Source organism: Corvus moneduloides, chromosome 14, assembly GCF_009650955.1.
Source record: "Corvus moneduloides isolate bCorMon1 chromosome 14, bCorMon1.pri, whole genome shotgun sequence".
Taxonomy (NCBI): Eukaryota; Metazoa; Chordata; class Aves; order Passeriformes; family Corvidae; genus Corvus; species Corvus moneduloides.
Window position 1 is genome coordinate 13,403,440 of NC_045489.1, and position 22,403 is coordinate 13,425,842.

General features: G+C 46.2%; 1 long non-coding RNA gene across 1 annotated transcript; it reads right to left on the reverse strand.

The window, feature by feature from the left end:
- Window positions 1-1,383: 1,383 nt before the first annotated feature.
- LOC116451164 lies at window positions 1,384-20,006 on the reverse strand. The gene is made up of 4 exons (XR_004243112.1): window positions 14,545-20,006; window positions 9,151-9,226; window positions 5,514-5,659; window positions 1,384-4,111 (listed from the first exon to the last, which is right to left on the reverse strand). It is a non-coding gene; the product is annotated as an uncharacterized LOC116451164 (long non-coding RNA).
- Between the last annotated feature and the right edge of the window lie 2,397 nt (window positions 20,007-22,403).

Here is a 22,403-nt window from a genome sequence, read left to right on the forward strand (position 1 = left end):
ATCTAGGTGCAATTTTAAAGGAGAAGATTGCAAGTGTTTCCCTTGCACTGTAATTGGCAAGTAATCAAGACCACATTCAATGCAACACAAGTTCTTGCAATCACGCTGTGACAGCAGACCAAGAAACTCTATTAAGAATCCAATGCAATTACAACCCAACAGCAGTCCAGCAAAGGGCTGGATATAAAGGGAGGCATGACCCCACATTAGAAAGAAGTCGGTGATGATACAGCTAAGGTGTAGTTCAGACACCACTGATGTGACACTAAACGAAGCAATCAGAACGCCTGGCACTGGAACAAGAAAGCTGCACTGGATACTTATTTCACAGTCCTGAAACATTGCTAGAAGGAGAGTTGCTTTCAGATCACCAAACAACTGTTCCCAAAGCCATGAATACCTACCCCCTCCCCACACCCAGCCCCTGTACTCAGCAGTATCTGAACTCCAGTGTGCATCCTTTCCTCTTTGGCCATCCTGCTGCTGTCCACACTTAAACAGGACCATGGCAGCACACAGCATACAGAGATGATGCATTAAAACCACTCACATTCAGATGAATGAAAGAGGGGAATGTTCTGCAATAAGCATAATCTGGGTGCTTCTCTATCTCACAGCACGTGTCTGAATGAAGCTTTGAGTCTGGCTGCAGTTTGTAACTTACCAAGATAGGCTGCCTGTCTCCAGTGCCACATCGATACAGGGAGTGACGTGCAAAATCCTTGGCTGGAGAGAAGGAAAGATGAGTTCCCTCCACAGGAACTGTGAACTGAGTGCTTGGTCTCTTCCCTGACTGGTCAGGCTGCTGGGCAATCAGCTGCAGGGTGGCTTTGCACAGCCCAGCTGCTCCAGCTGGCATCTAAAGTAGGCTGAAGGTCTGGGTGTAGGAAAACACAGAGAACACTGGGTGATTCCAGCTGGGTGGGGAAACACACTGCTAGCACAACAGGGCTTTAGGAGGGGTTAAAAATCTAACTGTCAGAAATGACATAAACAGCACAGGTGTTGCAAAGGTGGAGAGTAAACCAGCTATTCTTGATCTATGACCTGCACTACACTGCTGGGACTTAAGATCTCCAAAACGGACTGTAAAGCTGGGAAATGAATACATTGCCCATATGCATTTAGATGCAGGAAAAGCAAAGGAAAAAAAGTGAATTGAAGTTATAAGTATTTACACTTTAGGGGAATATTTAACTGGTTGTAAAAAAACCATTGGGATGACACTGCACAGGATGATTCTTGGATTGCCTTCAAAGAGCCGAGTGGACCTTCAGTTAGAAAAGGAAGGAGAAAACCTGGCTCAGGAAAGCGCTCAAAGCCCCTTAAGCTTCCCCCACTCTTCCCCATGACCTCTCTGTCCCCTATACATTATTTTTCTTCTTATAAATCTGTTCAGAAAATATTGTTTCCTTTTTGGTATCAGTTTTGTGCCATCACTTCACCATAGCAACAGACAGCAAAACAGCAGCTTGAACAACTAGAAGTTGTTGGCTTACTCAGGTAGGCTCGCCTGCTGCAGCAGCCTTGAGTGACTCCCTGCTTCTGGAAAAATGATAGTTATATAATTCTAGGTTTATTTCCACTGAAAGAGAACATACACAATTAACTAAATGCCACCAATTAAACTATCAATAAAGCAGGAATATTTTCAGTACTGCACTGGTATCCAGCTACGCTGTAACGACAGCAGCTCCCTCAGCACACCAGGCTGATTTTAGAGCGACTGCCTCGAGTCCTGGAGACAGACATGGGCCACAAACTCCCCAAGGGCAGCTGGGTCCATCCTGGGCAGTTCCCCTGAGTTCACCTCTGTGCTGGCACGGGCCAAACTGCCACCAAGGCCTGAGGTATCAGAGCCTGGGGGTGGGATTCTGTGAAAGATCAAAAGTCCAGGTGCCTCCCAAGCAGTGCCCAGCAGTGAGGATGGATCTGAGCTAAGACACCAGAGCAAAAACCAAAGAACATAAGGCTCAAACTTGATACTGGACCATGCAGGTGTTTTGGCAGACCAGCAGGAAGATAAAGAGGTCAACAGGACAATGAAGCAGAGGAAGGGAAGTTTTGCAATGCACAGTTGGGACTTACATGAATATCTTTATGTCGCTGAAAAGCACAGGAAAGTCATAAACTGTGACAAGGTATCTAACTCAGGTTGCTACCAACAAGTGCTTACATTGATCCTTGATGATGTTGAAGGAACAATTGTTTTGAGAAGAAATTTAATAATAAAGGGTGTAAGTTTCTGCCAAGTGCTCCTGAATTCTTCTTGCTTTACATTCATTGGACATCATGTTTTGTTAACATATTTAACTCCTGTGTTGTAGGAATATTACAATGAATGAATAGAAAATATATTTTCAGTGAAAATGATTTTTAAATTGTTTCATCTATGCATAATCTTTATAGACACATACATAAGTATACGAGATACGTTAAGAATTGCTTTAAAGGAAGATGAACTTCCCCCCAAAACTGTGCTATAAATTTTTTTTTAGGTTTGTTAACCCATTTCAGATTTAAAAGACATTGTCTATTGAGATTGGGGGGTGTGTTGTATATCTGTAATTAACTTTTTTATTATACAACTTCTCATGTCAAGACAAGTGTTTGATAAAATTCCTCCAAATGTCTCAGCTTTATGCTTTTCCCCAACTAAAAGTAGATGCTTTTCAAAGAAGAACAGCTTCAATGACAGAAGAAAGACAAACATACTGAAAATATTAAAGCAAAATAAAAATAAAAAATCTGCCAAACTTCCTTCCCAGTATCATCAGTGACAACACACTTTCAGGATATCAGCAGCAGCCTAGTGTGGCATTTAAGAATATCCAAATTGCTTAGACCCTGCACAGCCCCTGCTGTTCTTTGATTTATAAACTAGTGTCCAAATCCTGACCTCCAGTTACAAAACCCCACTGCATTCACTAGAATTTCACAGATGAAGTTCAGGACAGAATTCAACTTTGAGTTGCTTAATTTTAATTGGCCCAGAGTACGTTTGTTGTTGGGAGATGGTTTTTTCCCACCACTGCACAAACTGGGAAGATAAAAATTTAGTAACTAAAAATGTTTTCCAGAATCCCATTTTCCTGAGGGAAAAAAAAAAATGTAATTACATATAAATGGCACAATTATTTGATGTTACTGTGAACATGGTAACTGTGGTCTCTGGGTTGTCTTGTGCTCTTTCTGTCCTTCCATCAGCTCATTTGTTTTCCATGTGGCTGCTTGTGTACTAACAATTGTCTCTGGTTATCATATGCTGAACAAGATTGTTTTGCACTCAGATTTATTCCCAGCATGAAAATTATTTGAAAATGGGTGGAACGAGGGGGAGAAACACAGCCATCATTTGAGAAACTCGCACACTAGAGTGCTCAAGGGCTTCCTTTCAGATTTGCCTTCCCTGCCAAGAAAAGGCATTGTTACAGTGACAGCCCAGAGGCGTGTGTTACAACAGGAAAATCATATGGGATGCAAAATTAAAATCTCAATCACAGGTGAAGAATCAAGGCAGCAGAGGAGTGTATACACAGAACTGCTCTTTTCTCCCTGCCTCCTAGAAAAAGTTGGCAATGCCTTGTCCCTGCAGGGGTGATGCTGGGAGGTGTTCAATGCCCAAGTGAAGCGAAGCACCCTCCCAGCACCGTGTCCTTCCTTGGCTCTGCTCAGAACAGTGACTTCCCAGTCACCAGTCGGCTTCAGTGCCCTGAGTTCCCCCCAGCCTGGGTCCTGCTCCTCTCTAGCCAAGCTATGTCGCATCTGACCCTCTGCTTGCCTCCCAGCTCCTGGTGCTGCTCAGGAGGGGAGGTTGTGCCCACAGCAGGGGCAGCAAGCGGGACAGGTCACCCCTTCCCCCAAGCTGACAGCCCCTTCCAGCGCCAGCTCAGAGCAGAGCTCTGCCAGCACGGCCAGACCTGTGACAGGGCCTTACCTGTCCACCCCATCAAGAGAAGAGGTGACTTCCAGATGCCCCAAGCCAGCGTGGCCACACGGGTGGGATTCCGCAGCACATCCCGGGTGCCAGGGGGACTCGTACGCTGGGTCAGGGTTTCTGCAGGGGAGCACGGGGCTGACACCCATGCTCAGCCAATGATTTGAGTCATGCCTGGTGACAATTCAAATCAAACTTGTCAAGCCGGTGTAGATCCAGATAGAAATCAGGTGGGATTTCTCCATGCACGGAGCACTGTATTTCTGAATGGCAGATTGTGCTCCTCAAGTTCCTCTACTTCCAGCTACTCAGCATTTCTTCCCTCTTGTAGTAATTCTGGCCAACAACCCTCACTACTACTTACCCTCTTTGGATAATCACACCCTTACAGTACCTCTCACAGCCTAATGTTTTACAACGAAATCTGAGAAGCTCTGAATAATCCTAATAGCTGTTAGGCAGCGGCACTCGCACAATTATGATATAAAAGGTAAGTGTGCTCCCACCAGCTCTCCATTTAAATTTATAGTGATTGGTTCCATACAGTAACATGGTAAATGAAAAACATCCCCCAGCCTTCATTTAAGAGGTTTATAGTAAATAAAAAAAATGCCGAGGTTTGTGTGTTGGCCTCCAGCCTGGCAGCTCTCTGTGCAGGAAGGGGATTCAGGCTCCCTCTCCTAGGCACACATAAAATGCCGGGTGATATACGGCTCTGCTCCGCCAGCAGTGTGGCTGCAGCAAAAGCCTGAGGAAGTCAGGCTGCTGGTCCCAAGAAAACCTTCTCTGCAAGCCCAGAGGCAGAAATCACCTGTGTTGTCCTGCAGACACCCCAGCATCTTTCCAGGGTTTAGTGATGTACCGTTTCCCAGGTACAAGGCAGAATGGAGTCAAATCCCTGATTAATTCAGTTCACAGTGCCCTGATCACACTGAACAAGGGCTGGCAACTGTCTGATGTGGCAAGTGCTGTCTAAATTTTTTTTTACAAGGAACACAAACCTGGAGGAGGTTTTTATACCTTCTCCAGAGACTACAGGCTCCTCTGTTGTTCTGAGTTCAGACTGCAAGGAAAACAGGTCTTCACTCATGAGAATTTAATTTCAGTACCTGCACTAGTACCTTTAGAAAATGCAATTTGGGTCTGACCCTGACTCTTACAATTAACTTGCACAAGATCCCGTGCAAGCTAATTGGAAGAAAGGTGTGATTCTGCTACACAAAGCCAAGTATCTCGGGGATACTCAACCCTATCCTGCTGCAAAATACATCACTCCGATGTGAAAACACCAACGTACCTGCTCCTCTGTGCTCCTTCTGTCTGAGGCCACCCTGGCAGCCTGGAGGTCCCCCTCTGCCCTCACCACCAGACCCCACACCACAGCTTTGTGGTAAGGACAGCCAGTACAAGCTACACAGTGAGAAGTGCCCATGGCTGCTCTCCTCAGACCGGCTCCAAGAAGGGTCCTGCAGCCCAGTCAACCAGTACAGCAGGCACCAGAGAGGCTTTCAGCACCTTTACACTCCCAACATCACCTGTGCATTGACTCTGTGGTGCCCAAAACTTCCTTCCTTACCATGAGCCTGCATTGCTTCTCCTGGTGAGGAAGGGCAGATCCTCCAGGTTTTCACACCTTCATCAAGCTGTTTCTCCAACAGCACTTGCACTGCTGCAGTGTCCTGACACTGTTTTTCCCTCATGTTCCTCCCCGTCCATTTCATCCTTAAAATAAATAAATAAATGAAAAAAGGCATTGCTGGCTGAGCCTTGACCCTACACAGCCCATACCACTGACAGGTCCCTGCTGTGAGACCCCTCTCTCCCAGAGCTGCTGGACACAGCACACCCTGACCTGTCTCCATCACCCTGGTTCAGCTTTCCCCCTCGCACACCCATATAAAGGATATTGTCTGCCTCTAATTTGCTGGGATTTCACACCAATAAATGAGTGCCAGTGTTCCTGTGAAGGGGGAGAGTCACCAGCCGTGCAACATCCAGTGTCAGGTTGCAGCTCCTGGCCTAGCTGGTTGTGCAGGCATCTACCTTGCAATCCCTTCATTATTACATCTCAAGGCTCACCCCACACTTAAGGAAATTCTCCCCTCCCTACAAGAGGACACAAAGCAGAATGGACCAGTTTGTGTTTCTCAAGGCATACTGGGAAGTCAGTGCTGAGTCCGAGCCCAGGAAGGGCTCTGCAAGCCTGCCCTTGTAAATCCCTCGGCAGGAGAAGTTACGGTGCCCCCTCCCCCAGCTCCGAGGCTTCACACTCCAGCAGCACGTTCCCGGTCTGCCTTGCACATCTGCTGAACTAAGGTAAAACCGGACACTGCAGAGCTGTGATTGATGTCACCAGGGTAAGGCACTGCTGGAGAGGTCCCTCCCTGCTGCAGGAGGAATTCTCACACACACTTCTCTCCCTCTCCTCACGCATCCTGCCCTTGTGATCACGGCACAGTTACAGAGCCTGTTACGAGATTGTCACCTCTCCTCCTCCTCCTCTTGCAGTGTCCAGAAGTCCCAAGGCTTGTGGCTACTGTGCCACCCTGTAAAGGCAGAGGAAGGGCTTGAGCATCCCTGATACAGTCCCTTTACACAGTACCCCCCAACCACTGTGCTTTGGAGCAGCATGGGCAGCTTTACCTTCCATGAGCACTAACTGAAGAGCTCCAGCAGAGCTGGCAGCCAGCTTGGCTGCAAGAAGAGTTAACTCGGTGGAAGGAGGCAGAGGAATAAAAGACCTTCCTTTCTCCGTTTGTCAGGCAACAGGTCACACATGCTTGCAGACAGATCCCAAAGACTGTCTCTACTCTCACATTTCCTCTCTTCCTTTCTCTGACGCTTTCCTGACATATCTTCTTGTGCACTTTGCTCAGCTTTTGAAGTAACACTCCTCCCTGCTTGTTCTCCTTCCCACTCCTTGTCACTGAAGTCCTGCTGCTGTCATCACACTCCCATCAGACTTCTCCTTTCAACTGTGCGTTTCCACGCTGTCTCTCCCAACTGTCACATACGCTTCTGGTTCAAACATCTGTTCCTCCCCCTCCCAGGGAAGTTACTCCAAAACAAGCTGCTTTCTGTCTGAATGGCAGGGAGGATAGATTTGGTTGTACATGTGGCACTACACAACCATCGTGCTGCCAAGTGAAAGGCTCCTCTTCTGTGGTTTGGTCACATCAATTCCCAGGGCTACAGGCTTAGGCCCTCCTTATTCTGCCAGGAGGAAGAGTGAGAAGCCTGCTTCTTGCACCTTACAGCCTGGTTACTCAGGGCTAAGCCTCTGCTCAGCAGGAAAGCAAAGGAAGGGGACACTTGCTGCCCTGCACGGAGGGAAGGTCTGCACGATCATTCTCTGTTACAGGTAAAGGAATGCCCGTGCAAGAATGGCTCAACCCAGTGGAGTACCAGCAAGGGTTGGCTGGAGGCCAGCAAGGAACTGACAAATTACAGGAGCATTGTGGCTCCCCAGTGTCCTATAGCTGGTATTGCCTGGTGATCTCAGAGGTCCTGTGTCGTTGCAGGTGAGTCTCAGGCCAGGGCCAAACTCAAAGTGGGGTTAACCCAAGCAGCATGGCCAGCAAGGTGTCCTGCACAGCCTCCCAGAACCAGGGGGCTCAGGGGCAGAGCACATCTCCAGGTCTGTGCAGAGGCCACAGCAGCCCCACTGCCTGCACGCCCAGCTCTGCTGGCGGCCTTGGACTGCCCAGCTTCACTGACACCATCAGGAAGGAGAACAGCTGGTCTCTGGCCTGCTACTTGCTCTGTCCCCATGTGCTGGCAGGAGGCAAGGCCCCAAGACAGGTGTCAGAACTTAGAGAAGGTTCGGAGAGGTTTTATCAGCCTTGCTAAGTTCTTCCCATTGTGAAGAAACAGAAATGTAGTTTCTATTCTATTCCCTTTTCAGCTGCTTATAAGTTTTTCAAACAGATTCCCATTCAGGGTGAAATGTTCATTGCTTGGTCTCAGCTCAGAGATGATTTCTTTTATTTTCCCCTGCAGGAACTGTGAGCAAAATACTAAATGGAGTAGATTTGGAGTTTGGGGAGCATGAGCAATCAAGATATTTCCCCCTTGTTCCCTCTGATACCATATGTTCCAGTTGGAAATTTTACACTTGCAGACTGGTAACTCATAAATGGTAGAGATGATAGACTTCAAATGTTCTCATTGAGAGGCAGAAAACAAACCCAGATTTAACAAAATAATTGGTTCAGTACTGTTAAGATGAGTTTAAAGAATTCTGATAATGCTTTCTCCTTCCGTCGTTTCCCAGGAGGGACAAGTACACACATTTTATTTTAATCTGTGTGCTATAATTTTAAGGATAGCTGACACAGGGTGGTCTTTGTTAAGATGTATCTATTTGCTTTGAAATCCAAGAAAGTTCAGCACTTGCAGGCTGCCAGAAATCACAGACCTATTATTCAAGGAACTTCTGAGCTGTGCTGTCAAGCCCATCAGAAGCCTGTACACTGAACAGCTCCCATTCAATGCATTTTTGTGCTCATTTACAAACTCTACAGTGGGACTGCTTGAAGCTTTATTCCCCTCAACTTGAAACTCACTTCAAACTAAAGCCAGAGAACCCCAGTGTTCTTGGAAAGGCATGTTTGGAAACCCAGCCTTACAGAAGCAATGGCAGCCTGATCATCCTCACCTATAGTGTCAGCTAGGTCATTTAAAACGTCACAGTCTAGATGGTTTTTTTTTACTTCAAAGTCAGTCCTGCAAACCCCAGGCAAGCTTTGGATAACCTGTTAATAAATACCCTGCATGTTGGTATAAATGCAGAAGTTATAAGACACAGACAGCAAGCTTTAAGCCCTGGAAGTTCCTGGTCACAAGTGCTCCATCATTATCAGATTCATGTATGCACGTAGATGGTTATATACATTATCTTTTCCAGGGGGCAGGTTTACTAAGGGAGACAGTATCCCTATTTCCTTCTCCCATTCCCACTGCACAGCACAGACGTCCTTTTGTACATGGCTGGGGAGACACTGAACAGCTGCCCAGCCCATCCTGCTTCCCCCACTCCATCCATGGTCCCATTCACAGCCCAGAGAGGCACTAGTGACAGCTCACATATATTTAACAACTTGGGCAGCAGATGACTACCAGAACGGCCCAGCACATTGTGGTATAGTAAAACAGCATACAAAAATCACCCTGTTTGGGCAAGGAAGTCTCCTGACCTGGAACTCACCACACACCAGGGCTGGCAGACCATCCAGGAGGCAGATGATGGCTCTCTTCCAATCCCACTGACCAAAGTGACCCAGCAGCCACCTGGAACACAGCAAGAGATGAAATCTCTTTGGCAAGCAGCTCCCAGCCTGTTCTCTGCCTCCACAGCAGCTGGCACGAGCTACTTTCACCTCAAGCTCCTGATCTCTTTGATCTCCCAGATAGTTATGTACTTTAATGATTCATGATTGTTACTCGAGTCCCACCTGCAAGCAGGGAAGCCTCCAGACCGGCCTACAAAGGTTATGGGATAGCTGTGGGCTCACTTCCCCAACCTCTCCTGGGAACTACTTCGTTACACCAGTCTCACAGCATGGTAATTCTATTAAGTGCTATGGAATTAATCATGATTTATGCCTGGTGGAAGGAGAGAATAAGCAAGTCCTGTATCCTCACCTCCTGAACTACTGATACTGCTCTAATCTTGTTGGTACTTTGAAGTGCTTTACTCTGGCCAGGCTGTTAGAATTACTTTGTGCCTGTACCCTTAAACTCAGGTCATTCTTTGCTGTAATTCCTTGCTGTGGCTTCTGGAAAGGTGTTTTTCTCCCTCCACTCCCCACAATAAATGAGTTTGTCACTCGAAATATACTGCCAATGTGTTACATGTCCCACAGTGTTTGTGGTTATATCAGAAGTGTTTGTTTATAGCACCATAATTCAGCAATATCTTGATTACAGGAGAGATGGTGTTGTAACTCACTGTGGCTAGAGAGAATATTATTTTTCTTTTCCTTTAATATAAAATGTTGATTTTCAGTCAATACACTGAAAGAAAAAAAGTGCAGTTGTTGCCCTAGTAACCAGCTGCCTTGTAAACCATAAGATGTTAATTGTTCCAAGTGCTGTTTGTGGTCAGGGGTAAAAAGCTAGAATGAGAGAGATCATAAGAAACATCTGGGAAGATAAAGTCAGCTGGTCTCTGGTTGGAGAAAGCCTAGACAACAGCAGGTAGAGATAAAGCAAGAGGTATCACTGCCACCTGAGGTGCAGGATGAACGGAATTGTGGCCACATGTGAAAGAGTCTCTGAGGGAAGCCTGCAAGAGCACAGCACACCCTGGGAGCCTGATGGGTTTTTACCAGGCACGTTAAGGGTTCAGCACTCCATCACCACAAGTAGCAGCTCTTCCTGACAATGCTCATTCCCTCCTCCTGACCAAACCCATCTCCATTTCCCCTTCTGCTCTGTGTCCTGGTATGCTCTGCTCCAGAACGTTCCTTCCTTCAGCATGAATTGAGGTTTGTCCTTCCTGTCACACACCTACCTGGGCTGCCCTGCTGAGTAGCTCCTGCTCTCAGGCTCTTTGCATGGCACAGCTTGGCACAGCACAGTACCAACATCTTCCTGGATGATCCTGCTGTGCTCATCCTGGCTCTGCTGCCTGGGAGCAGCCGATGGCCAGGGGGGCAGACTGAACACAAAGCATCTGTGCCTCTGCCCCAGCCTCCTATGAGGCACAGCCCCCCAAATCCAGCGGGTTTCGTGCTGGGGCTGGGAGGCAGCACCAGGAGGGCTCTGTCTGCAAGGGGCCTCAGAGGGAGAAAGGCTGCAGAGGGCTTCTCTACCATCTCTCCTCCCTCACACGAAAGCAAGCTGGCAAGACAGCAGCCTCATGCTCCACAGCATCTGCCACCTCTCCCCTCTCTCCCCCTACCCAGTCCTTGCAAACTGGAGAGTGAACAGAACAGATCTGGGGGAAGGTTTTCTGCTTTCTAGCAATTTGCCATCTCTTAATGCCCACTGAACCTGCCAGTATGCACATTCCCTTAGGAAATAAAGGGAAGGAGCACAGAAAAGACAGTATATTTGCAAAATAGGCCCCTCCCAGGGGCAGGGTTGTGCTAAGCAGGAGCCTCTGCCCCAGCATGGGACGCGGATTACATCTACACGACAGTAACATATGGAGAGGAGGGCTCATGTCCTGCAGTGAAAGAGGATAGGCCACCAGGATTTTTTTTTCCCCTTGGACTCCATTGTCCAGGGATGTATTCCTGATGTCTCATTAACTTCTGGGGGGCAGTTTTTCCCCCTGTTGTTTTTATTTACTAACTCTTGGTGTTTATACTTGCCAATAAAGACATTGCAGTGAGCCACACCACAAAGCCCTGAGTGCAATCCAGTGACACCTCACACTGGGGGTGAAGCCTACATTTAAGTAGAGGTTTATTTTCTTTCTCTTGCTTCCCCTGGTACAGTTGCCCATGATGATGCAGCCACCTTCATCTCAGCACAGCCTGATGTAGACCTCTGCTGCTGATCAGGGCTGGGATCTCTGCCATTCATCCTTTACACTAAGAAAACACAGTTTGAGTGAATAAAGCTGAGAAACCGTGAATTTTTCCAAGCAGAGAGTGCCTGGGCAGCACTTCAGATAGCAAAGCTGCATTTAAACTGGGATCTGTGGGAAAAACTGAAAAATAAAGATGAATGAGTTTGGTTGGGTAATTAGATAATAAAATTGAAGGCTCTGGAGTTTAGCCCAGAAATATAACCCAGTGTATGTTGCTGGCTAGCCTGCTGACTCTCCTACTGCTGGCAGCACTGTCTTAACCCAGCAAGGATATCTGTCCTTCAGAGTCCAAACACAGAAATGCATTTGTTTAGCACAGGATCAGTGGCATGGGATCAATCCTGCCCTCTGTCAGTCTCCCAGAAGCTGGATTCACTCCCCACAGGTGAGGCAGGGCTGCAGAGAGGAGCTGCAGGACTCAAAGTGGCCTTCCCACTGCTCCAGCAGTGCCCAGACCTGCAGGGCAGAACAAACCCAGAGGAGGGCTGGGCACTGGAACAGGCGCCCCAGGTACACTGTCACAGCACCAAGCCTGACAGAGCTCAAGAAGCATTTGAATAACACTCTCAGGAACACGGTGTGATTCTGGGGCTGTCTTGTGCAGGGTCAGGAGTTGGACTTGATGATCCCTGTGGGTCCCTTCCACCTCAGGAGATTCTATGATTCTATGAACTCTCATGCATATCTCGTGCCAGTAAATACTACCATGGCTCTGTAGAGGGTGGTGTTTAAGGGTAAAAAAGGGCAGCAGACCCAGTCTGAAAGGAAAACTGAGGGTGGTTTAGCTTTCTGGAGTGACTGTTTTCCTAAATTCAGTTTTCAAATTGCTGCAGAACTGAAAAGCAAAGCAGAGGCAAGTTCTCTTTGACTTAGGAAATCCTTCAAAATAAAGCAAACCCATTTTGAAAGGCAGACTTTGTCAGCTGCCCTATTTTTAGGATTGACTCCTACAGGTCCTTCCTACAATGATAGCAGTTTTGCCTGAGCAATGACTAGGGACTGCAGGATTTAGGCTTTTAATAAAGCAATTGTGTAATTAAAAATAAATGGGTCTCTAGTGTCACTATTTAAAAGAAAAGAAAACTTAGATCAAATAAGGCATTTCTTTCTTTTTGGTTTAGTCTGCTTGGATCATGCAGAGCTTTAATGACGCAGTCACAAATGTTGTATTTAAAAGGCCTCTTAGTTGCTGAGAGGAGCCCCAGGAGAGGGCTATTAACTGGCCAAATCAGGCTATTTATTTTTGTGAGTTTTGCAAGTTTGAAAAAGAGAGGCACATTTTCACTTAGGAGAGTGATATTTCAAATAGGTCACAGGAAACTCTGGCAGGCGGGGAGCAAAGCAGAGCGTCAGTAGGAAAACATTAACCAGAGACATTTTGCAAGTGTAAGTCGACATTTGGGTTCCTAATGGCTTCTGAAGTCCATTCAAAAATCTTTCAGTGAATATAAAATAGGGGCAAGGCACTGCAGCTGTGCAGGAGCCCCAGCCTGATCCTGAATCTCTTAAAAATGGCAGAGCCATGCCCTGAGTGCTGCTGTGAGAGAGCCCAGGGCTGCCAGCACAGCCAGCAGGATGTGTTTGGAGGAGGTGGACTCTGCCTTTGGTCAGGAGAGAGCTGGGGCTTGCACAGACAGACAGTCAGTCCCGAAACCTCACTGCACCTTTCTGCCTTTACCTTTGATTTTGATTCTTCAGACAAACCATGAACTTCATTTTCCTCTCACATAATCACAGCCTGGAGCAAATCAGGAGTGACTTCAGTAAATCCTGTAAAGCATGCTGCATGTACACCTTCAGAATCAGGCATGGTACATTTTACATGCAGGTTGGAAAAGGTGCCTCCACACCACCTCTGCAGGCACAGCACATGCTCATCATTAGTACACTTTTTCCTCCTTTTCACCTTTGCAAACAGAATCAATTAACTGAAAGCCCACTCAGGAATGATTCAGGTGAAATTACTTTGAAGGACTGGTCTACCTCCCATTACTTTCAGCAGCTGAGGATGAAGTTACCCAGAAGTTAAGAAACCTCTGGGGCAATGTCAGGCTGTCACTGGGTCCTGTCCTGTTCCCTTGAGCTGCTGCCACACAAGCAGCTAGAGCGCCACGGCATCTGGATGTAAAAGTTTTGCAAGATCAGGATGAGAAAATAAATGATATAGTAAGACAATAAAAAGCAGTGTTCCTAGAAAGGGAGGTCTAATGGGTTCCTCTTGGTGGATTATAAATCCAGCAGCCATACATGTCATAAAACAAAAAGTTAAAGTAACCACATGCCTATTAGAACAGTCTCCCTCAAGTTCTTTTCCTATATGAACTGGGTAATTGAGGACTCAAAGTACTAGCATGTCTGTGGCTGTGACTGTCACATCAGTGCTTCCATCGGTGAATGACAAATCTCTATAAAAACACCCTTCAGTGACTGTGGTGGGACAGGCCCTCAGTACCACATTCTCGTCCCCTGGCTGGGTGACCAAGTGAAGCTGCAGGTGCTTTGTGCCCAGCGTTTTCACAGGTTTTTTATGATGCAGCCAAACCAGTGGTTCATTGGATCAGACTGAGGGAGCTGGCACTGGTGTGAAGGGAGCTGAAAGGGAAACTTGGAGCACACCAAAACCAGGAGGGGTTTCTGGCATGGTGAGGCTGTGTGCTGCACTGTGAACAACTCTGTACACTCAGCAAGAGGAAACCAGGGGTAGAGAGGGTCCCTCCAGCTGTGTCACAGAAGAAACCCCTGCTCTGACCCATGTGGCATGTGATGGGGTGGGCATGTTTTCAAGGGGTGAGGAGGGAATTTATAGGTACAGGGAAAGCACGATCATATTGCTTTTCTGTTTGGCATGAAAGGAGCTATAAATAGTGTGACAATTGTCTCCAGAAACCCAGGACAACCCCTGCCCTGATTAGCAACCACACACTGTCCCTTTGGACTTTACTGAAGCCATGCAGGTTGCAGTCACCAGCTCAGCTGACTCAGTTGTCTGTTATTCCCTTTAAAACTACCCTAGCAAAGCTGCCTTTTCCAAGGAGAGACAGAGGCTGGTTCTCTGCCTCAGACAAACCTGCTGTAGCTCCAGTGTTGATCATCATCCAGTTGAACAGTAGAGTTCTCCAGCTGGACCCTGTGCCTGCTCCACGGTGGTAATTCTTCCAGACCTACTCTGTGTATTAGCTTAGCCCGGCAATATTTATTTAGCAGATAAAACTTTGATGCTGCTCCTGTAGAAATAGTTTGCAATATATTAACAAGGCCGTAATATTAGTCAAACGCATCTTCGATGTGCCCCCAAATTTTTGGTGTAAAAAAATCAGCAGATGCTAAAGGTCACAAGGCTAATTCAGCCCTTATGAGAAGTTAACCATTAGATAAAGCAAAAGGGTGAGGGTGATCAGGGGTACCATAAAACACTCTCTCCTCCAAGACCTTGCAGCTCACAGCATGCTGTGTATAATACATGCAAGGTTATTGCTTAAAACAATTCAATATGATCCAAGTCCATCCAGACACAAAGAAGTAATTCATCCTTTTCCCATGGATGGGCACAAAACAAACCATGCCATAGTGTCATCCAGGGACAAATAGGTGTTTCTTGTTCAATGCATCTGTATGAAGTCCCACTGCCTGCCTGGCTGAGGTGGGGCTTTCAGGAAGGCTTTCAAGGATTTGGGTCCCTCTTGCTTTTTCTAAACCACCCCATCCCATTGCTCCCCTCCCAGGCACAGCCACGGGCATCAGAGCCCATCCAGCACCAGCCACAAAACAGCTCCTCCTGGCCCCATGCCAGGGGCGAGGCGGGGCCTCTCCAGCAGCCAGGTCACCTTCCCCAGCAAGGGGCAAAGACATTCCTCAGGGTGATGGGGGGCTGGCAGTGCCCACTGCAGAAACCTCCCCCTGGCCTGTTTTCTCTCTGTCTCTGTTTCCCCATTCAGGAAAAAGCTTCTGTCACAACAGCTGCTGATTCATTTTCTGACTTGGTGCCGAGCGTGCCAGACATAACATTTGTTTGCCGCCAAAGTGGTAAAAACAATGACTTACCAGCTCATTTTTCTTCAGCTGATTATGTGGTGGGGGGGAGATAGGAGCTTTAATTAAAATTAGATACGGAGGAGAATAAATCCACTGAGATGCAAAGAGCAACGCTCTGGAAGGCAGGAAAGGGGAGAGCATCTGAGGCGGTGTGGGAACAGCCACCACCAAACAAAGGAAAACAAGCGGCAGTGGGGAGGGACTCTGTGGTCCCTTGCTGCCCTTCACCAACCTCTCCTCTCTGTGCTTTCCACCATCCAGGTGTCAACAGCTTCCCCAGACCAGTAACTCTCAGATCCAATACTTTACCTTCCAGACTGAGAGGAGAGAAGCCACCTAAAGATCGCTCCAATGCAGGCAGACAAGTATACTCGTCTTTGATCCTTTCCATCTTTCTTCCCTGATTTGTCTTCTGTGATGAAGGAGTCCCACCATCAACATTTATTTGCTTCTTAAAACACTGACTAATGATTTCCCCCGTAGAGAGAATCTACATCCCACCCACATTTTGGAAGTGTTCAGGGCAGAGTGATTGGACTGAGATTTTGGCTTGCCTATTATACACTAGAGCCAAGTCTGGCTCCAATGAGTGAAGAGTCATGGTAACCAGTGTAAGGGTGAGGAACTGCTGTGGGAGAACCATCCAAAGCCATTATCCCAACACAACTATTATAATTGCATATGATGATAAAGAAAAGGCTAAATCATTCAGAGGCTGCAAGAGAGATTTTTAAGGCAGATGGGGAACAACCATTCCACATGTGGAATGTGGCTGTGTGGTCAGATACCATGATTCAAACCAAGGACTCGTCAAGGACTACTTATCTAATACCTGGTAACCTCTCCGAACACATGAAGACGAAAAGCTCACTTTTATACTTTGCAAGCTCTTGCATTCTTTGCTTTAAATGCTTGTTTGCTCTCTTCATCTGAGGGGAATACAAAGAATGGCTATTTGCAAATACAAAACCCAAGATCAAGGAGTCATTCTTGTTCACCAGAGAAAATAAAATAGACACTAGAGAAGCTCTTTAGAAGGAAGGAAGGAATTTCAAGCATACCAAATGAGGCACCTAGATACCACCAACAAGCCACTGAAAAATCTATCCAGCTTCTTGGAATATTTTTGGAAATCCACCTTATTATGTCAACTTGTATTCAGAACCTGAAAGGAGTATTTTCAGCACCATATTCTCACAGAATGGGGAAGAAGGGATTTAAGAGGTCTCTTATGTTCTCTGTTCTTATCTCTGCTACACAACTAAACTATTCTTTCCTTGACTTGATCTACCTGCATCACCTCACAGGTCTTGTACACACTGTCTCCTTGGATGACATTGCTAAATTAATTCACTATAGCAAAATATAAGTGCTTAAGAAAATCTCCAGTTGATCTCTCAACCAACCACGGTACAAGAAGACTACCAAGAAAGGTTTCTCCCTCCCATGACCTTTTGCTGACTTAGATCCCATAGAAAGCAATGCTGCAGAGCAATGGTCAGGCTGTGGACTGACATACCTGACCATCAAGAGAAACCCTGCCCTTCTCGGCTTCAGTTGGACCTGTAGTTTCTCAGCACCTTTGCAAATTAAGTGCAGAAACTAACACATTAAATTGTATTACTGCATAAGGACCTTCATTTCCAGTCTTTTATCAGCAGGAATGATATTGCCATTCTATACACTAGACCTGTTTTTGTAATACTATGGTTCATCAGAAGTTTTTATGTTAATATCGAATCAGAAATAATACACATGTGATTCATAATAATCTGAATGGCTGCACTGAATGTATTGTAAGAAATTCTGGTTAGGCAAGAAACTCATTAAAGAAATAGTGACTACTATTATCCCACAGCATATATTGTTCTTATTGTTCTACTGGAAAGTTTCCTTGAGTAGTTTCTTTAATTAGCAATTTGATATTTTGAAATAGTGTGATCTCCACAACACACAATTTGTAACACAGACTTGGCTGGCAAAACAAAGGAAAACAAGCAATCTTTTCAGAGTTTGCATCTCTAGGGCATATCTTGTCATTTGCTGCTGTATATGTGTATAACATGGTGACACTGTTCTTGAGGGATTTTGATTCTTAAAAGTTGCTTAGATAAAGAGCTTTTTTTATTGGAACAGAATATATTGTCTTTTTTTTTTTCTTCTTCTAGAAAATCAACATAAAAATATTTGCATAACTTTGGGCTATTCAAATAGAAGATGTTGACCCCAGCTGTGTTCTAGTGAATGAATCATTTATGTAGGAGCTCATTGCACAGAACGTATGGTATTTTATCTTTGCTGGGTTTCTGCCAAATACAGTCTGTAACAATTTTTCCCCTTTGCCACATTTACTGCTTGATATCCTTTAAAATATACCAGCTCCAAGTGTGAGAAAGCAAAACAGATTCTGGCCGGCTCTGGCTGAGAGCTGTTTGTATGAATACCCCTGTGCTGGCACCGAGGTGTCCTTGTTTTTGGAGAACATCCATTCCAGATCTGAGACTCTCCTTGCACTGACTGCTTTTAATCAACATTGATTCAAAGTTAATTTAAACCTGCAGGGAACTGCAGAAGCCCAGGAGCAAGGGAAAACAGGGATTTTCTTCAAAAACAACATAGGAACTGCCCCAGTGAGAGAGAAAAATTTCCAATGCCTTGAACATCCCAAGCTCTGCACCTGCAGGCAGAGGCTGCAGGGAGTAAGGGAGGATGTTTCTGCCACAGCTCTGCTCAGTTACAGCTATCCTCCAGGTATCACTTAAGTGGTATTTGGGCAAGACATATTTCTACCCAGAAGGGCAGGGAAAAAGATTATTTCATTAAGTGACTGAGGCACTGCATGGCCAAAGCCACTATTACACCAGGTTTGATTTGAAATGGTAAGCAAGAGGTCAGACTCTCTCAACACTGATCTCCCGGGGGAGAAGAGATAAGGCAGAGTGCTAAGATTTCCACGCTCCCACATGAATAGATAAGGTCTGAATGAGCAGCCTCATCTGTAGGCTGCTTCCCTAAGCGTTTTTCATAGCTTTCACTGGAAACCCTCATACCTTTCTACACTGAATCACATAATTATGGTTTCCACAAGAAATTCAGAGCAGGATCTCCTCCCACAAAATTTCCTCTCACCTGCACTCCTTTCATCACCAAAGATAACTGTTTGTCAGCACTACCTCTACTGTTGAAAGGGTTCACAAGCAGCTCAATTTAGCAGCCAGAGTCAAGAATATTTCCCCATGTGCTTCTAAAACGTGATTCTGTGTGTGGCATGAGCATCTCCATGAGGAATCATTCATTCAGGACACACTTGCAGTCTCGATGTGTTCTCCCTGCTAAGCAAGGAGCTTCTTTTACAATAGACAATCCCCATCATCAGGAGGTTGCCTTCCAGTTCCCCAGGAAAGCCTTGCTCAGATGGAGATACTGCTGGCAGGATGTAGCCCCATTAATCTCTGCCATCCCAGTTCCTCATGCCTGAACTGTTCCCTGTCACAGGAGGCTCCCTCTTCATTACAACCTCCCACATGCAACAGGAACATAATAGCCTGGTGCAACCTGACCCTGGGTAAACTCCAAACACAGACAAGACACTGCTCTGAAAGTCACCAGTTAATTCATCTTTCAGCAGCAGATTATTTCTGATGTGGAATGCTTGCTCCCTTTCCCTCAGAACAGCAAGCTGGGGTTTATCACAGCTCTGCAAGAAAGTCCTTCCTGATAGACTCACCCAAGAATTTGCACTGACACCGGGGCCAGTGTTCCAGAGTTGAAAGCGCCGCTGTAATTACACGTGACTGTTGTATAAACTCCAGTTTTGGTTGCTCATAACTTCATCTATAATTAATTGTTTAGGCTGAAAATTTCTCCAGCTGGATTCAGCCTCAGGCTCAACTCTTTCATTTTGGCTGAAATGGCTTGAGTCTTTCCCAAGAATATATTTAAAGAAAAAGACTCTCTTTTGCCCCTGTTAAAATGATCTTTTTGTAATTTACTGAAATGTTCTCACAACTCCATGCTTCTAAAAGCAGCACCTTGAAATACTGGCAGACATGACTGTTGTGAAACACGTCTCTTCATATTGTCAGGGGGAGAGAAGGATCATAATTTGGCTGTTTTCAGCCTCAGACTTAAATATGTATAAACATATATAGGTATGTATATACATACACACACACATACACATATTTAACTTTGACTACCCTGAGTGCTGAGCAAGTCTGGTGCCCCACTGTGCCAGACACTCCAGTGAGGGGACACACACACCATCCAACAGAGACCAAGGATACTCCTGCAGCTACAAGCCTTGGTAGAGCTTTCACTGCAAATGTGCCCTTTGGTTGCAGGTTCTCTGAGGTACCAGGCCAGAAGAGAGCAGGAGACAGGTCAAGCTGAGCAGGACACAGACACTACATCTCAGTGAACACAGGGGAAGGAACTACTGAAAAGAGCCTGTGATGAGCCTGACCACAGAGCAAGGTCTGACCTGTAGGCAGTGAAGACAACCCTGGGTGCACATGGAGCAGCAAAGACAAGTCAAAATGTTCAAAAGCAGTTCAGTAAATAGCTTCAGTCTACTCTGAAAACAGCCAGAAGTGTCTCTGCAGAGGTCTACTCTACAATGACACAGAGGTGGAGAAAATGAGTACATGATCACTCATGAAAAAGAGCACAGCACAATGCAAGAGGGCTGAATGCAACGTGCCTGAACAACCTAAAGGTTCCTTCTTCAGGAGTATCTGAAGTTGAAACCTTATGACAGGCTAAAGATGTTGTACCCACATTTAAAGGGGGTGCATACCCAGTGATTTCTGGCCATGCAGAAAACAGTCAGAAAGCACATTTGGCTGCAGAAAACAAACCCTTGAAACACAAGAAGTCTTGAAAAATCTGAACAGAAAAGTGAAAATTACTTCATTAAAATTTTTACCAATGTGATAGAGTCCAGAGATGTAATCAGGAAAAAGAAACCCCTGCACTCATCTGCCTCCAAGCTAACCAGGAAAGCAAAATGGGCCCACTCTAACTAAGAAAATAAAACACTTATAGACAGTTCTTACTACTCTGTGAACATGAGTCAGTACAAGTGAAAATGGTGCACAGATGGGCCAGCACAGAAGCAACAGAAGTGCCGTGATATTTACAAGGGGAAAAAAAAAAATCTTCCTTTACAAGTGTAAATATACCAGAGAAATCATCCACTCGCAGCACAAACCGGGCTTTGATGTAGCAAACACTCCCACCAGGGACGGCACTGGCTCCGCCGGGAGGAGCAGGGAGGAGCAGGCATGGTAGACGTTGCATCTGGAAGACAGTAGGCTCAAAGCACTGAGCTTTTCCAAGGAGTCACAACACACACGAACATGCCAGACACACAGACCATTTTATAGTCCTCATGCAACCAGCAGCAAGGGGCCAAGCACTGTCCCAGGCCGTGGAGAGATGCTGAGAAGGAAAGAATTGTGGTCAGTGTTGGGTCTAACAGCTGGAAAGAGCATTAGGAGAGCCCCACCAGCCTGGGCTCTGGTGCACTGCCCACAACACCAGACATGCGACATCTTAAAAGACACACGAATCAAAGCTGGTGGTGTTCTGCACGGGGCCAAGAAAGCAGCACCTGGAAAGCAGCACTCTGTCCAGCTCTGGGGTCCTCAGCACAGGAAGGACATGGACCTGCTGGAACAGGACCAGAGGAGGGCCATGAAGATGATCAGAGGAAAAATGATCCAGCGAGACCTTAAAGCACCTTCCAGTACCTAAAGGGGCTACAAGAAGGATGGGGACATTTTACCAGGGCCTGTTGCGATAGGACAAGGGATAATGGTTTTAACTAAAAGAGTTGACTTCAACTAGATGCAAGGAAAAGTTTTTTTACAATGAGGGTGGTGAAACACTGGCACAGGTTGCCCAGAGAGGTGGTAAATGCCCCATTCCTGGAAACATTCAAGGTCGGGTCGGATGGGCTCTGAACAACCTGATGTTTGGGCTGAAGCAGATGATCTTTAAAACATCCCTTCCAACCCCAACCATTCTATGATTTTTGGGCCCCTCAGCCTCTCACAGAGCAGCAATAACACAGGGGGTCTTTTTCTCCAGCCTCTCTCAGGCCTCCCTGTCAGTGCAAGCTGCTCAGTTCACAGCGAGAGCACGGGGCTCAGCTCTCCAGACTAATCACATTCCTCCCCACACGCCTTCCCCTCACCTGTAAAACAGCAGTAACAATATTTACACTTCTGCAGCTGGCTCAAGATGCGGGAAAGTAAACTTAATTATCATCAGTGCTATTCACCTGTGAGGAACAGCTCAGAGCCTGGCCACAGGAGGAATGAATGGAGCCCAAGGAGTCAGTGGAGCTCCCAGAGTGGAGCTGCAGGAGACAGCACAAATCTAATCCCAGTGGTAAAAAGGTCTGGCAGCTTTGAATGGGAGAGAAACAGCTTCCCCATCACTTACGAAGTTGTTTATAGTGAATTATCACGGAATTTCATAATGGGTTTCCAAGCAGGTCAGGCAAACTCCTGCCATTCAGCTGTTCTGACCGCTGACTCTGCAGTGACACACATACTTGTGTTCCACGGGACAAACCATTTTTAAACAATAAACCCAGCTCTCCAAACCTCTCACCTCCCCCGGGTCCCTCTAACAACTTTGTGGGTTTGTGCTACATTGTCTCACTCTTGAAGACCTTTTTTTCCCCAGTGTTGTGTGAAAGACCCAAGCACAGCAGGAGAAATTAATTAACTGAGCAGACAGCGATTCTGCCATCAAATGAACAAAATGAAAGAGTAACAGAGACTTACACTTATAGTCACCCCTAAGTGTTTCACATGACAACAGCAGGGAAAACACAGTCCAGACTGTTGTTTTAATGTTGATAATATTCCAAAATCTGCAGTG